The sequence below is a fragment of the Stenella coeruleoalba genome (assembly GCF_951394435.1).
Source record: "Stenella coeruleoalba genome assembly, chromosome: 17".
NCBI lineage: Eukaryota > Metazoa > Chordata > Mammalia > Artiodactyla > Delphinidae > Stenella > Stenella coeruleoalba.
The window spans coordinates 4,028,888-4,046,488 of record NC_137163.1 but is presented as its reverse complement, the minus strand read 5'-3'; the positions used below and the strand labels follow the sequence as shown (position 1 = coordinate 4,046,488).

The following is a 17,601-nucleotide window of genomic DNA, read 5'->3' as shown; positions in this document are numbered from 1 at the left end:
GCTCTCAGATTACTTTTTACAGTTCTGGTCACATAATTCCTCTGTGGAAAAAAAGTCTCTGTGGTTCCTATTGCCCACCAAAATTAGTCCAGGATACGTTAATGTCCTATTACAGTCTAGCTTAAATTTACCCTTTTGTTTTTAAACTCCTGGTAAATCACTCATCAGTCAATAGTCATTTTCTTTTATTCTTTTTTCTTTTTTTTTTGCGTTACGCGGGCCTCTCACTGTTGTGGCCTCTCCCTTTGCAGAGCACAGGCTCCAGATGCGCAGGCTCAGCGGCCATGGCTCACGGGCCCAGCCGCTCCACGGCATGTGGGATCTTCCCAGACCGGGGCACGAACCCGTGTCCCCTGCAACGGCAGGCGGACTCTCAACCGCTGCGCCACCAGGGAAGCCCAATAGTCATTTTCTTAAAAATTCATGAGCACTATAGTTCTTTTTTGTGCCTCTGTATGTACTTTTTACCCTGAATGCTCATACTTTCCAATATTTATGCCTTTCTCAGAATGTGCTCCCTCTTTTTTTTAAGTTTTTTGTTTTTTTGGCCGTGCCACACAGCACGTGGAATCCTAGTTCCCCAACCAGGGATCGAACCCGCACCCTCTGCATTGGAAGCGTGGAGTCCTAACCACTGGACCTCAGGGAAGTCCCTAAGCACTCCCTTTTTTACATAAAGCCTTCTCTAACTCTCTGTTGGAAAAAAATCTTTTTCATTGCAATTTAAAAATCTCATTCTTTCTTATGGTAATCGTAAACCACTGAAAGAACCTGGGTTTTTATTCAGAACATTTGCAAGTTTGAACCGATGAATAACAGTCTTTCATATTTTATTAGCAATACTCATGCAACTTTTTGAGGGTAGACAACAAGGATCAAGGACAAAAGGATAAAGAGTAGATAGTACGCTATTGCAATGAGGTGGAGAGACAGAGTCTGTGCTTGGTGAGTAGCAGTAGAGGTGGTAGAAATGGTCAGATTCTGGATATATTTTAAAGATGGTGCCAAGAGAATTTGCTGCCATACGAGACACGGGGTGTAAGAGAAAGGAAATAATTTTAAATGACTCCAAGGTTATTGGTCTGAGCAACCAGAAAATTGGAATTTGCATTAACTGAGATGGGGAAAACATGGAAAGCCAGTATTTAGGGTGCAGATCAGGAGTTCAGATTTAGAGTTGCGTTGTATGAGTTAACTAGTAAATATAGAATTGGAAATTTTGAGTAGGTCATTGTATATAGAAGTCTGTTATTCAGGAGGGATGTCTGGTCTGGAAATAAAATGATCTGGATAAAAAATTGGGGAACTTCCAGTGTTATGTGATATTTGAAGCCTGTGAATCTGTAAGATCACACAAGGAGTGAATGGAGAGAAGGAGAGAGACTCGAAACTGATCTCTGTTGTACTCTGGTGTTTGTAAGTTGGGGAATGAGGATTATACAGAACAGGAGGCTGAGACGTAGTTAGGAGAAAGACAACAGGCATGTGGCAACCTGGAAGCTAAGCACAGAAGATGTTAAGAAGAGAGGACCCATTGCTCAAATACTTCTGAAAGATAAAATTAGGTGTGGATTGGAACATGTCCATCAGGTTTCACAACATGGCAGCCCTGGATGACTTTACAGGAACAGTTTGGTGGAGTAAGGTTGAAAGCTTATTAAATTGAGTTTAGAGAAGGGCAGAGAGGAATCGGTGACAACAAGGGGATAGATTTTTTTTAAGCATAATTTTAATGTATGGGAAAGATGAGCAAATTACTGGACATTTCCTTTCATATGGGCCTTAAATCCTTATATAATATGTCTTGTAACATGTAGGTATTTGATGCATTTTGTTCATGCTCTAATATTGAAAAAAAATGAATATGCAGATATTGACATAGATGACCATGATATTATATGGGGAAGAAGCAACTAATAGAATGCCTGTATATTATGATATCATTTGTATTTTAAAGCACCAACACTGTGTGTGTGTTCATAAATACAAAAAAAAAAAAAAAACCCAACCGTATCTGGAAGAATGCACAATGAATTATTCATAAGAATTTTATTCAGTTAGAGAACTGGGGTTGGGTGTATGAAATAAAAAGATAATTTCCATTTTTATTATATATAGAAAATTTCTAATATGAAAAGTATTAGAAAAATAAAAGGGATGTATAACATGGAGGGGATGTGACTCCTTAGTAAGTTGATAACAGTAAATAGAATTCATGCTTACTCAGCTTAATGGAAGTTTGGAGTTGATGATCGGTACGGCAGCTCAGTTATGGGAAATTTGTCTCGCTGTATGGTGTCCCTGTCTGTCTTTTAGGGGCCTCAGTGTTCTGAAATACACAGTGAAGGATAGGAATGAGATGGCATCTGAGCTTCTTCCTCATTCTGCATATTCTTTGACCTCAGTGTTGGGAAATATACTGGTGATTGAGGCCACAAGTTTGCATTCTAATACTTTGTGTGTGTGTGTGTGTGTTGTGTGTGTGTGTGTGGTACGCGGGCCTCTCACTGCTGTGGCCTCTCCCGTTGCGGAGCACAGGCTCCGGACGCGCAGGCTCAGCGGCCGTGGCTCACGCGCCCAGCCGCTCCGCGGCATGTGGGATCTTCCCGGACCGGGGCACGAACCCATGTCCCCTGCATCGGCAGGCAGACTCTTAACCACTGCACCACCAGGGAAGCCCAATGAAGTGTTATTTATAACATTTATAAAAGCATAAAGGATGATATTGTCCCTGAGCAAATCCAAACCTATGGAGTTCCAGGATTTACAGCAGAAGTCAGCCTAGTGAATGTTTCTGCTTCTTTCACACATCCCCACCTAGCTTTCCTTTGAGGATGTAGCACTTTATCCAGGTCTCCACTGTTGAGGGACTTCTTACTGCAGGAGGAAGATACACGGACATTTCAGAGGAAGACAAAACATATAAACTGTTACGCAAGAGAAGCTTCCAATTTCAGTTGATTTCAATGCCAAAATCTTCCTTCTAGATGAGTGCAGACCCAAATTTGAAACCACACATGAAGAGTTTAAAGGTCAAAGCTGCTTCATCGTTTCTATTTTTAGTAAGCAAATCCTTATTAAACAAACCCTTGAATAATGCAAAGCCGTAAGTCATCGATGGGTCCTTAGTGTGATGGAAAAAGCTGACTTTCAGATTGTTGAACTTATAAGACATAATGTAATGACTAGGAAAGCAGGGGTGTAAAATGCATTCCTCTTTACCCTAAATGAGCCCAGAGATTTTTCCTTAGCTCAGACTTATAAGCATTTTAGGTTTCCATTATAATTTTTACTACCCTATTAGGAGACGATCATTCGTGACAGGGAATTTGAGTCAATTATGCAATCTCTGAAGCTACACCAATATCTCATAGTCCCCTGTGTCTTTGATGAGCTCACTTCCTGAAGCCATCAATAAATGCTTCAAATGCAACCTTGACTGTAGCCTTGCAATTTCCTGGAAACTGTCTCTGATGTGTTCTAATGCATGAGGAGAGAGAGTAATGCATTCCTAATCTTGGTTCTGGGTGGCAATAGTAAGAGCCAAAGGCAAGAAGGGACCGGCATTCTAGACAGAGGAACCAGCACAGGAAATGTATGGAGGAATAAATGCACAAACAAGGGAATGTTTAGAAGATAATACCTTGACTGAATTGTTTTACCTTGGTGTGTTGATTGTTTCATAGATTAATACAGAATGAAGGAAAACTCAGAAAATCTCTCAAGGTCGCTTCTCTTTATCTGTAATTCACACAAAGGCCTAAAGGTTTCCACTAAAATAAATAAGAGTCAGACCTCAAAAGTTAAACCATTGGAGGGGTCAGTTTCACTGGGACGCAACCACGTGCTGGCTATAAAGATGGACACGAAAGACATGGCCCCTGTCTTTGTGGAGTTTGAACCCTGGTGAGGATCCTAAGAAGAGTCCTCAAGTAAATATCACCCAAGATCAGTGCGTGAACTTCCTACTGCTGATCTAACAAATTACCACAAACTTGGTGGCTTATAACACATTTCCTCTCTTACGGTTCTGGAGGTCAGAAGTCAGACCTGGGTTTCACTGGCCTGCAGCTGATGTGTCAGCAGGGCTGTGTTCCTTCTGGGGGGTTCTAAGGGGGAACACGTTTCCTCGCCTTTTCCTGCTTCCAGAGACCACCTACATTCCTAGGCCCGTGGTCCTTTTCTCCATTCTCACAGCCGGTAGTGTATCATTGTCAAGTCTCTCTCTGACTTTCCTGCCTCCCAGTTTCACTTATAAGGACGCCTGTGGTTAGTTTTGACCCACTGTAACAACTTCCCATCTAAGATCCTCTATTTAATCTTATCTTCAAGATCCTTTCTACATGCAAGGTAACATATTCATAGGTTCTATGGGTTAGGGCATGGGCATCTTTGGAAGGCTACTATTCCGCAAAACTAGGGAATATTTCTCTGAGCTGAGCCTTGAAGTTTGGGTAAGATCTGAATAGACCAAATTTCCTTTCTTTTTTTTTTTCCCCTTGCTTCCTCCCTCCCTCCTTGCCTGCCTTCCTTCCTTCCTGTTAATTTAGTCCAAAAGTCACTGGGAAGACCAAAGTGAATCAGTAACAGTATCCTATAGGATGGCATCAGACACAGACCACAGAGCCATTCCAGTGGTGACTGAAATGATAGTCTGAAATTCAGTATCAGAACAGGGTAAAAGAGGCATAGATCGGCATACAGGGATTTGAGCACATAAGTAAGTATGTTGGGAATGGGAGCCAGCTTTCCAGTGACAAGAAGGGAGGTAGAAATATGGAAAGATACCTTATGGTAACACCTCATGTATTATTCCATAACTAAATGAGTGGGTAGTTACAGATATAAAATAATTAGATTTAAGGTGTGTGTGTTCATGCATATGTTTCCACTAAGAGGGACTGGGGACAATAACGCTAGGGTAGCAATTAGCACACATTACATTCAGATCTTGGTCTCTAAATACCATGGAGGTGGAGTGCATTATCCAAGGAGCCCAGGGATTGTCAAAAAAGAAACATTTCAGTACCCCAGACAGCTCCCTGGACAGCTCTCTGAGGGCATATACTTCCTTCCAACACATCAATGTGACATCCAGCTGCAGGTCTGAGTCAGGTCCACAGAGCAGGTCACTTCAGTATGCCAGGAAAAGCACTACGTACCCACACTACCTGCTGCTAAAAGTGCATCCAGAAAAAAAATCACATCACTCAACGATGACTAAAAAGAACATTATTTCACCTATGAAGTATAATTGCATTTCAATGGGAATTAAACTGTTGGGCTTTTGGAAAATTCAAGAAGGCAGAGCCTCTGTGAAATGGAGCAGAAAACCACAAGGTGAGCAAAACCGAAGCCAAAAAGCCAACAGGATGAAGTAGAAAAGGAAGTTAGACAAAAAGGGAAAAGTCACACTGGGGACTAAAAAACATGGAGATGTAAAATTCCGTGGACTCAAATAAGCAGTATAGACAACAAATATGCAAGAATACCTCCAGGTTCCAGAGGAAAATAACTGAGATTAAAACCATTAGTAACTTCAAGGGAGGGGCCTATAATAATGATTCAGAGATTAAAATGTACAAATTTTAAAATTATGGAGAAATGTGTTTTCAAATTTGTTAATGAAATTTAAAAGTGTTGAAAACAATCATTATGTATTATTAAAAACGTAAATGGCCACAAAAAAAAACCCCTATGGCTATTCATCAGGGTAACCATACACCAGAAAAAGGGAAATTCCCAGACCTTCTGTTAGATACAGGCTCTGTCTCTAGTCCTGGGCACCCAGAACATCACTGAATACTATTAGTCAGTTTGGGATTAGGACAGTGAGACGACAGATTCTGATTTACCTCTGTCTGATAGTTGAGTAAGTGCTCTACCACGTTAGTGAAGTTTCCGGGTGCCAGAGTGTAGGGCAAGTCGAAATAATCCTTTTAAAAGTAGAGAGAATTTTCTTCACCTTACATCACTCTGGAGAACAGGATAGGATACTTTGTGGATCTCTCTGGATTTTGGAGGTAACCATGTACCACATTTGGGAATATTGTTCAAATCCATTTATGCATAGGCTGCAAGTTTTCAGATGGGCTCTGCACGAAAGAAGGCTCTGTTTTAGGTCTAGACTCTAGTTTAAACTGCTACCTGGATCTTTCAAACCAGGTAATGGTAAAGGCAGGGTGTGTGTCAGGCCACAGTGCAGGAAGAACCTTCTGGTAGACCCAGATGGAAGATACCAGTGCATGTTTCCAGGTATTTGAAGTAAGGTCATGCTCTCTTCTTTTGACTACTATTTCTTATCTAGGTTTTTTGTTGTATATATATATATTTTTTTGTAGGATTCTGTTTTATGCAGATACCAAGATGAGAGGTCTGTAAGAGCCTTTTGGTTAACTACCTTGACACGATAGAAGAATTTTGTAGAGTCAACAAAGAATAATAACCATTTACAATTTTATACTATTTTAATATTTTCCAGTTGCTTTATAGACATTGTATCATGTGTGCCTCCTAGTAGCCCTATGCAGTATGTTATCATCTTTATTTATTTCACAGGTGGGCAAACTAAGGTTCAGTGAAGCTGATTTGTCCCAGGCACAGAGGTAGGAGGTAGCTGGGTCACCCAATGTCCTTGGGGAAGTCCGTATGACACACAGACTAGGCATTATCTAGAAGAACCTTCCACAGATGATTCAGGTTATCGTGATGCTACTCAGGCTGACACATCACAGTACTTTCAAACTCTGCTTAATGTCTAGGTTGTTACAAAGTTTTTGAAGGTGAGCGATCTGAAGAATGTCAGTATAATTAAATTCCCACCTGAAACTTGAGGTGTTGGCACCACCAGTGCTTTTTTATATAAAGTAGTAGGGGGAGAAAAAGGGGGTTAAATTAATTAACCAAACGTGTGTTCTGGTTAACTTTTCTTTAGATAATTGAGGGAATAGTTTAATAAATTGGAGCCTTCTTCTACGACCCCCATCTCGTGTTTCCCATCCCCTCTGACAGCCTCTCAGTTCATTGAAATTTTCTTCCTGATGGTGTCATGGATGCCTTTACTCCCACAGGATTCATATCCTCCCTGGATCTTTCCTTATTGGATTTGCCAGAATTTTCTATTCACTGGTATTTGTGGGCTTAAGATGTCTAAGAAGTAGTCAGCGCCTTTCTTGGATTTCACACATGGTCCTTCTTGACACTGTGTTTCTTTACAGTGGTGTTTTAGTAACAGAATTTGCCCTTGGTAGTCAGAATCGACCACCTCAGCAAATACAAGAAGCTCTTCTTCGTGTGGTGATGTAGCAACACAAGGAGATCAAATGCTTAAGGGGGAGTTTCCGATTCTGATTTGACAGAAATTTTATGTATAGCCTGGTCAGTAGGCATCCTTTGGGCACCAGACATCTGAACCCTCTGAGCACAAGGCTGCATGTGTGGGAAACAAAAGGACATAGTGAGGTTGGGGTCCTAAGCTCCGGCCAGGGGGTAGGGCGCTTACAGATTTGTATCCCCCATGGGTGATCTATCTTAGTTTTAGTGATTCTGCCTGCTCTACAGATCTGTCATCGTTGTATTCTTTTTTTTAACTTTTATTTTTTTAGCTACATTTTATTTAGTTAAAAAGTTTTTATTTAAGTATAGTTTATAATGTTGTTGATTTACAATTTACAACATTATAATTTACAGTGTTGTTAACTTCAGGCGTAAAGCACAGTTATTCAGTTTTATATATCTATTCTTTTTCAGATTCTTTTCCCTTATAGGTTATTGCAGGATACTGAGTATAGTTCCCTGTGCTCTACAGTAGGTCCATCATTAGATTCTTCAGAGTTCTCTTTGTCCCTTGATGGGTCACCTCCTATTCTAGTAATTCTTGAATAATTCTTTATATTAAACGTTTCATTTTCAAAGTACTTCGTGGTTTCTGTCTCCTGTTGGATCCTAACTGAAACAAATAGCTGTTGGTGTAAGGGACTCATCTCATTTCGTGGGACAGCACCCCAGCCTTGCACGGAGTTACCTCAAATCTGTCCTGAGCCTCAGAAGCCCATTCCATCTGTTTGTCAAGCCGGTGACTTTGTTTTATAAGGCGCGTGGTGAAAAATTAATTTGTAGGTTTTAGCTCATTACAAATTCTCCTTCACAGTAAAATGATTTCCTCAGTTAGTGTCGCTGCAAAGTGGAATACTATGGTGATGAATTCCACAAGTCACTGAATGATGATGGTTCTGTTAGAAATATTTCCTGCAGGGAAGACAAATCTGCATCTAGAATATGTATGTGTTTCTATTAGAATAAATTGCCGCCCACTCCACTATAGAAAGGAAAAAAAGTACTACACCTACCACCTGCTAGCAGGATGATTGCATTTGGGGGTGGTGCTATATCAGCAGAGTGGCCATAAAATTGACTTTCCCAAGTAGGACACTTTTGAGAATGAAAAGAGGAGCTAATGGGACATCAGGACAAAAGGGATAAACCAAGACTCTAGGGGCAAAAGTGAACGCACAATTACCCTGCATGCTAGATACTTAGCATTAGTCACTGCTAAAGACACCATCAGTACTTGGCAATAGCAGTGTCCAGCTCAGCTTGGTGAAGGATGTCCAGCTTGTAGAGCCCATGCATAGTCTTCATTCCTGATGCCACAGAATCTTTGTGTCCACAGAGAAAATGCCAGGCTTCCTGGAGAAAGAGGCTGATGGACGTTCACATATGTTCACCTTGTGCACCTGGTTATTGAGTGTTTTCCAAATGGGTTATGTCTCCTGGTGTTTATTTAGTTTTATCATAAATGTCTTCATTCACCATTCCCTTTCTAAGAGGTCCGTCCACACATCACTCCTCTATATGATACCTAATTTCCAATAGTTATTTTTTGGAAAAAAAAAAAGATGAGCTGCCAGCCAATCCATTTGCAATCACTATACAGGTTCTGTCTTTTCCATTGTATAATGAACGTATAGAAATACTACCCAAGTTCTTCATTGAATAACTTTATTTTGTAACCGTCCACAGGGGCACCCTTGGGGGGTCTCTCTTGCAGCTGCCATTCACTTCCAGTGATGACAGCACACTGTGCAGATTTTGAAAGAGACCCTTGCTTCTTTCCCGTTGTGTTGGCTGCCATCAGAGAGCTGCACATGGTTCTGTAGGTGAGAGCTGATGGAGAACTAGTATAGTAGTATGTATTAGTCAGCTTGTGCTGATGTAACAAAATATCATAGATTGTGTGGCTGAAACAACAGAAATTTATTTTCTCACAGTTCTGGAGGCTGGAAGTCCAAGGTCAGGATGAAGGTGTGGGTAGGTCCTAGAGGGAGTTCTCTTCCTGTCCTGCAGATGGTCACCTTCTTGCTGTGTCCTCACAAGGCATGGGGTCAGGAGAGTGAGAGCAAGAGAGAGAGAGTGTTTCCTCTTCTTATAAGCCCACAGGCCATAGTCCTATCAGATTATGGCTCTACTCTTATGACTTTTATCTAATGTTAGCTCCCAAAGACCTTATCTCTAGACACAGTTACAATGGAGGTTAGGGCTTCAACATGGGAATTTCAGAGAGACACAATTCACTGTATAGCACAGTCAGAGAGGGTAACTTTGGAATGTGTACCGCATTCTCCTACAGGTTACCTGTGCCTCTGAATTGGCTTTGGTCTCATTTAAATAACTTCCATTTAATCAAAGAACCATTTTTTATGATTTGCCAGCTCAAGTACCATTCAGCCAATAAAAGTAAACTGAAGTTGCTGACTCACATGGTGTCCTGAGGCATTCAATAGCTATCAGGGCCCAGGAAACCAGAGGTACTTTTCAAAAGAAGAATCACTGTCTCAAAAGAGGTGACGGTGTTACTCCGAAGTCCTCAATGTCTCTGCTGAGATTCATCAGTGGAGGACTTCCCAGAGGGCCCACGAGTATCCCTGTCTGCCTTAGATGCTTCTAGTATCATTAGATCTACAGGAACATGAGGCGGAAGCAGCAGACTGCCTGCAGAGCCCTTTCTGGCTCCAGGCTCCCAATAAAACTTAGGCTTATGCGTCACTCAATAAATGTATTGGAACATCATGCCCAAAGGTAGTATATCTTACCACCAAAAATCAAAGAGAGTTACCGCATTGCATCTTTTTCTTGGTTGCAAAGTGCAAACGTAGCAGACTGCATCTATCTCTTTTTAAAGGAATATCCTTATACACCCCAGAACATGGGGCCATAGGAACCTTACCCATGTGGCAGGCCACCGGTCTTCTGGTTTTCACACCCATCCTTGGACACACATATGCCTTGCTAAATCGCTTAGCGTGTCCACTATAATCTGCTCAACAGGGACATGTAGGATAATGTCATCAATTGACATGACCAGTGGATCCACTGTGGGATATCAAAGTGGGTGTCTGAAAGCAGAGTGTGTGTAGAAACAAAGCTTAAGATAGAAAATCAGTATGTAAACTAAGAAAGGAGAAGGCAAGACGGGCAGAGGACGAAGCTGACTGGCAGTGAGGAGGGACCCGGGCCTCAGCCAATCCTGTGGGAGCTCTGGATCTGAGACGGCCCCTCGGCTGGGTGTTTGCATTCCTCTGTCAGTCAGTCATCAGTCTTAGCCTCTTCCTGGAAGGTATATTAGTCAGGGTTCTCCAGGCAAACAGAACTAATAGGATACATATAGATGTGCAAGAGCAGCTTATTAGGGGCATTGGCTTATCTGATCATGAAGGCTGAGGAGTCCCCCGATCTTCTGCCGTCAAGCTGGAGAACCCGGAAAGCTGTGAAATAATTCAGTCCCAGTCTGACGGCCTGAGAGCTAGGGGCTACTGGTGTAAGTCCTGGAGTCCTAAGGCCCGAGAACCGGGAGCCCCAGTGTCCCAGGGAAGACAAGGTGCAAGTCCCAACTCAAGAAGAGAGACAGAATTCACCCTCGCTCTGTGTTTTTGTTCTGTTTTGGTTCCTCAATGGATGGGTTGATGCCCACCCACCTGGGGAAGGGTGGACGCTCTTTACCCAGTCTACTGAATCAAGTGCTAATCTCTTCTGCAAACACCCTCACAGAACACCCAGAAATAATGCTTTACCAACTATCCGGGCATCACTTAGCCTGGTCAAATTCACACCTAAAATTAACCATTGCAGAGGGCATCACTTTAGCTGGGGCGGTTCTCTGTTGCTTAGGACAGTCCAGTGAGGGACACTTCTTTGACTCTTCAGCAGCCAATAGCTATGGGATGGTAACATCAGGCTTGAAGGAACATTCAGGGCAGAGTACCGCTCTATCCACTATAAGTAGAATGGTGGGGAATTGCATTGTTAGATAATATCATTAAAATATAATGATGTTGAACAGTATGGAGGTTCCTTAAAAAACTAAAAATAGAGTTATCATATGATTTTGCAATCCCACTCCTGGGCATGTATCCAGAGAAAACTCTAATTCAAAAAGATACATGCACCCCAATGTTCATAGCAGCACTATTTACAATAGCCAAGACATGGAGGTAACCTAAGTGTCCATCAATGGATGAATGGATAAAGTAGATGTAGTGTGTGCTGTGTGTGTGTGTGTGTGTGTGTGTAAATATATATATATATATGTATGTGTATATATATATATAAAATGGAATATTACTCCGTCATAAAAAAGAATGAAATAATGCCATTAGCAGCAACATGGATGGACCCAGAGATTATCATACTAAGTGAAGTAAGTCAGAGAAAGACAAATATCATATGATATAACTTATACTTGGAATCTAAAATATGACACAAATGAACATATCTATGAAACAGAAACAGACTCGCAGATATAGAGAACAGACTTGTTACCAAAGGGAATAGCGGGGATGGTGGGAGAGAGATAAATTAGGAGTTTGGGATTAACATACGCACACTACTATATATAACATAGGTAAGCAACAAGGTATGCTATGTATAGCATAGGGAACTATGCTCAATATCTTGTAATAAACTATAATGGAAAAGAATCTGAAAAAGCATACACATATATATGTGTATATAACTGAATCACTTTTCTGTATACTTGAAACTAACACAACATTGTAAAGTAACTATACTTCAATTAAAAAAATCAGAAAGAATAAAATATGCTGATGTCGGAATAGTAACTGAATATGTAATCTCAGAGTGTTAATGTGAAGAAAACGTAGCCAATCATAAAGTTAAATTTCATGTGTATATACCACATCAGTGTTGTCTATTTCCAGTCGTATTATTCCACTCAAATATTACACAAGTACTACATTATAGTTAAATCACTGTAAGTGAGAACAGTGCAAAACAGTGCACATATATTTTAAAAGTTAAGTACCTGTATTTCAAGGTTAGTGAAATGACAAGAGTGAGCCTACAATGGAAGGTGGAAGCCCGTGACTAATTTTGTTACATCCTGATTTGTGTAATCATGAGGTCTCCTGTATTAACAAAAACTTCCATTTATTAAGAACTTGCTGTGGGGCAGACCTGTGTCAGTGCTTTTCGTGAATTATCTTATGTAATTCTCTTATCAGATTTATCAGTCCCATTTTACATCAGAGGAACTTGATTCAAAGAAAGGTTAATTAACGTGCCCAAGGTCATGTAGCTGGTAAATAGAGACATAGATTTTATCCCAGGAATTCTTATACAGAGACCAAGACTGAAATGTCTAATTTGTCCAGTCAAGATGTAAGGGAGACATAATGACCTACCCTATTACAGGTGGGATTATTGATGGATAAATTATTTGAAAAGCACTAAGAGTTCGGCAGAAGGATCATTAGTATGCAAAGCCAGCTGTCACTGCCAGTGGCAAAGGTCAAGTGCAAGTACCGAAGTCTCCTTAGCAAGGACCCCAGGCAACTGGCTAATTTGCAGTTGGCTAATTTGCTGGACAAATTCTGCCCTGGAAGTCAAGAAATCATCTTCAAAGATGAGCTAGAAGACTTTTTCTAATATTTTGCAGAACTGACCAAATGGCAGAGTTTTTCTTGTGCTCATTTGCGTTACAGGGATAGTCAGACTTACCAAAAAATATGCTTATTGTTTACCATATGCTTTATTCCTCTCACCACGTGCTTCAGAAATAAATTTTAACCTTGTGTATCAGTACAAGATACATAAGTGTATGGTGCTCTGGGAAGAGTCCAGGATTTAGAGAAGTATTCGAAACATACAATGTTTCAAAGATGGTTGTGAAATGGAATTAAGCAGATGGGGTAAACTGTAGGACCCCTTCCAACAGCCTGAGGAATAAAAAGTCACTCCTTTTTTCTCCTTTTCACACCCAGATCCCAGAAAATCCCATATTCCATTGTTATCCAGAAACTTCAAGGACATCCTCAGTCTGAAGATACCAGATCTACTTCCAAATACCAGATGAAGGTAACTCAGAGTAGCCCAGTTACTCCCCAAGGAAGTTACATTTTCTGGCTCTGTGGGTTTTGTTGCAGACTGGGGGGTGGGCTGCACAGTGTGTTCTTGTCCATTGCTTCTTGGATGCTCTTATGGGTTGCATTGTGTCCCCCCCAAAAGATATGTTGAATCCCCAACACTTGGTACCTGTGGATATGAACTTATTTGGGAAGGGGGGTGGTCTTTCTAGATACCATCAGGTTAAGATGAGTTCACACTGGGTTAGAGTGAGTTCTAATCCAAATCGATGGGTGCTCCTATAAGAACAGGAGAAAAGGCTCAGAGACACAAAGAGAAGAATACCATGTGATGACAAAGGCAGATTGAACGGACGCATCTACAAGCAAGGAACACTAAAGATGGCGACAACGCCAGAAACTACGAGAAAAACATGGATTCGATCCTCCCGGAGAGCTTTCAGAGTGAGTGTGGCCCTGCTGACTCCCTGATTTCAGACTTCTAGCCTCCAGAATGTGAGAGAAGACCTTTCTGTTGCTTTAAGCCCGCCAGCTGTGGCACTTTGTTGCAGGAGCCCTGGAGAAATGATCCAGATCCTTTACTGTTCTGATTCAGTGCAAACTGAGATTGAGGTGTTTGGGGGTTTGGTTTTGTATTTTTTCCTGGAGGTAATCCCACTCTCTCCAGCATTACCTGGGGCACAGCCCTGCATCCTTGAGCTATTTAGTTTATACTCACATTCTCAACACAACACCCGCTCCCTGCAAAAAAACAACCCTTCCTGAGCTGGGAGCTGCGTTAGTGTGGGGCAAGGATGGAGAAAGGGGTTTCCTACCATGGCAAGAGTGAGCCATTACATGCTGGTCGGAGCAGCCTCCCCCTACAGCTCTGTAGTTGTAGTAGTTCCATAGGCCCCATTTGATGTGCCTGCAGTAACTGGGGGTGTTTGATGAGCATCCTGATTCCCAGGCCTCACCCCAGACCCCCAGCTCCAGCCTTTGACCTCCCAGGAACTGCTGAAGCCTACAGCAGACTGTCCATGGGGCACACTTGCAGGAACAATCCTCTCAGCTTTGTGGACGAGCTCGGTTTGCTTGCTGGACTTTTCTGTCAGCCAGGCCTCTGCCACAGCTGACTGATGGGATGCATGCCTTCGTCACCCAGTGAGCCTGAGAACAGGAAGCACGTGGCAGCCCGTGCACAGGTATGGGACTGTCTCTAGGGAGGGGGTCCACACTTCTCCAGTCTAGGCGGTGGCAGTCAGGAAGTGAAGGCACTGTGTCGTCAGTTTTTAAAAATATTGGGTAATCAGCACTTACAGTACCATGGTGCACGTTCCATGTATTAATTAGCTGGCTTATGTTTCTTTTTTACTATATAAACCTGAGAATCTTAGTTTCTGGTCAGCACTGTACGTCTGATGTGCAGAAAGATCTGTCACTATTCAAAGAGGCTAAGACCACAGCCCCAGGTCACCTGCACCTTGACTAACTGTTGGTTGCAGAACTTCCACCTAAATATCGATTCCCATCCTATTCTTCATAAGTGAGTTTGGGCTAGTCACTGTAGCCAGCTTGTTTCCTCCACAGCTAGAAGAAGGTATTTAAACACCTCCATGCTCACCGTCCATTCTTTGGGTATTAATAACACTTCTGGGCTTCAGCTTTTGATGGGAAAAGATAAAAAGTATTGTGGCTCTTTCTGCAATATGCTACACCTCCCAAAATGTAATAGAAAGCAGGCTGAGACACCCATGAACGTACATACCTATATTAAAATGCAGAAACAAAATGCAGCATTAAAAAGTATAAGAAGGTATGAGCGTGGGGTACACTTCAATAGCCAGGGGGAGCCGTAGAGACGTTCTTGATGTATGTGGTCATGTCTGAACTTTGTCCTGAAGGATGATTGTATTAAGGATAATATATTTGGTATTCCAGTTGAGGGAAGAAGGTGAAAAGGGGCACGTGGGTGCTCAGAAAGGATGAATCATTGGCTGTTGTGCAGTCGTGGCCGGGAAAAGAGAGGAAGAGGTGAGCGGGAGCACGAGGTCGCGAACCAAATGATGAAGGAGCTTCAGAGCCCATGGGAAGGTCAGTTTGGATTCAGAAGGTGATGCTAAGCCCAGGAAGGAAAAGTGGTGCGATCAGCACAATGTTTAGAAGGCAACCAGGAAGTTCTACTTCATTAGGGGGAAAATGAATCAGAAATAGTGCAAGCAATGAGGACGCTTTGGAACTGGTCCGTGACAATGACAAAGAGAAACTGTACTAGCGCTGCAGTGACGGAGAGAAAGCGAAGGGAAGATAGATAGTTGGGGACAGAATAAAAAAAGCAATTTTCAACAACTGGGTAATGTAAACCCCCTTGGTATCTGTTTCTTCCAGACGAGGCTGCAGAAGTAAAGAATATGAATACTAGATGAAGGATATATTGATGATGCAAGTTAATAAGAATATTTTAACAGTGTGCTTAAATGAAAATTCCAGGGTTGGAGAACCGATTAGGAGTGAGTGTGACTAGCGGTTCAGCCCTAAGCATCATTGTTCTGTGGTTGCTTTTTAGTGATGGTTCCAGTGATGGTGAAGGGGATGGTACTGGAATACGTGGTAGCAGAGTATCTGTGACACATCAGGCATCGGGAATATATCTTACAGGGCAGAGGCTCTGTTGCCAGGCACTATGCTAGACCCTTGTGATACACCAAGAAATAAACAGAGAAAACCTGCCTTCTTCACGTAGATACCTGACTCTGTCATCTTCCTTCCTGAGAACTTGCACCCAGCAGTCTGACACTAGTCCCAAGCATCCTAAGTGCTAGGACAGGGAAATGAATATCTCACCCTTAATAGCAGCAAGAGGAGCTTTGGCCGTTTTGCGTGGAAAATCATAACTCTTGCTTTCTAGAACGCTTGAGTTCTCACCCTGTCCCACGCACAGAGTAACAGCTCTCCACACACTGTCTCATCCAGTGGGCACAGCAGCTTCAGCCCTGATGGCATGGGGAGCGGTAGGAGAGCTAAGGCCGGCCTGGCACAGCACCCAGGAGGTGCTGTCCAGGAGCCGGAGATCAACAGAATGTGCACTTCTGAGCTCGCCAACCGAGACATCGTGTTTTTGTTCTCTCCGTGAATTACCGCTGATGTGCTATCCAGGTAAGCAGTCTGGGATCATTACCCTGTCATCAATAGAAGCTATAAAAACAAAGTCATCAAAGAGGAATTTTGCACATCCTGTACTAATACGAGAGGGGAAGTAGACTGCTGGCTCAGACGATGGACTCAGTGAACTCAAACTCTGGTCCACAGAGGTATATATTCAAAGAACAGAACTTACAGGTTCTCCAAGAGTTGATCTCACTCTGCCAATGACTCATATTGACCACGCTCATGACATGAAATTCAGCAGCAGCTTGTTCATTTCCATGGGGAGACGGAGCTGCCAAGATAAACAGTTCATTTGCTCACGCTGGGAAAATCCACCTGGGAGACCACATCATGAAAACGTAAATGGCGAAAGTTGGTGTCCAGCTCTAGGTGCTAGACATTTTATGTATCTTACCACATTTCATCCTAATAAAGTATCTATCAGCTAAAATACCAGAAGCTTATGGAGTTTCAGTACCTTTTCCAGAGCTGGTATATGGCAGAACCAGAACTTGGACCCACTTCTGTCTGTCCCCAAAGGTATTCTCACAGTACTCCACTGATGAAAAGTTAAAATATTCCTGGAATTAATGAATTTCGATGCTGCATTTTATTGTAGGATATTTTCCCTTCTTTTAGAGTTGGGGACAGAAATGCACTGTGACTGAAAACATGGCATCTGAAGTTAGACTCCTGTGGTTCTGATCTAGCTTTGCTTCCTGCGTGGTTGATGTTGGGCAAGTTATGTGAGTTCAGTTCTCTGAGAAGTCATCTTTAACTATAAAAATGAGGGAAATTAGAGCCAAGTGTCTGGCATGTAGAAAGCACTCAATAAATATTAATTATTATTTGATTTTAAACCTCTGTGTCTAGGTTTTTGTGTGGACCTAAGTATCCAAGTCACTTGGAAAAATAACTAGGAGAACAAGTGCTGAATCATAAGACTCTGTTTAGCTTTGCAAAAAACTGCCAAGCTGTCTTCCAGAATGGCTGTACCGTTTCCATTTCCACCAACAAGGAATGAGAGTTCCTTTCGCTTTGCATCCCTGTCAGCACTTGGTATTGTCAATTTTTTCAATTTTAGCCATTCAAATAT

At 42.1% G+C, this 17,601-nt stretch overlaps 1 long non-coding RNA gene across 2 annotated transcripts in view; it reads left to right on the top strand.

Moving 5' to 3' along the window:
• Positions 1 to 17,601, top strand: part of LOC307175944 — an 84,569-nt gene that overhangs the window by 50,339 nt on the left and 16,629 nt on the right. For both annotated transcript variants that reach the window (XR_013824561.1, XR_013824562.1), the window contains exon 3: positions 13,278 to 13,371. This is a non-coding gene — a long non-coding RNA (uncharacterized lncRNA). The remainder of the gene's footprint in view (positions 1 to 13,277; positions 13,372 to 17,601) is intronic.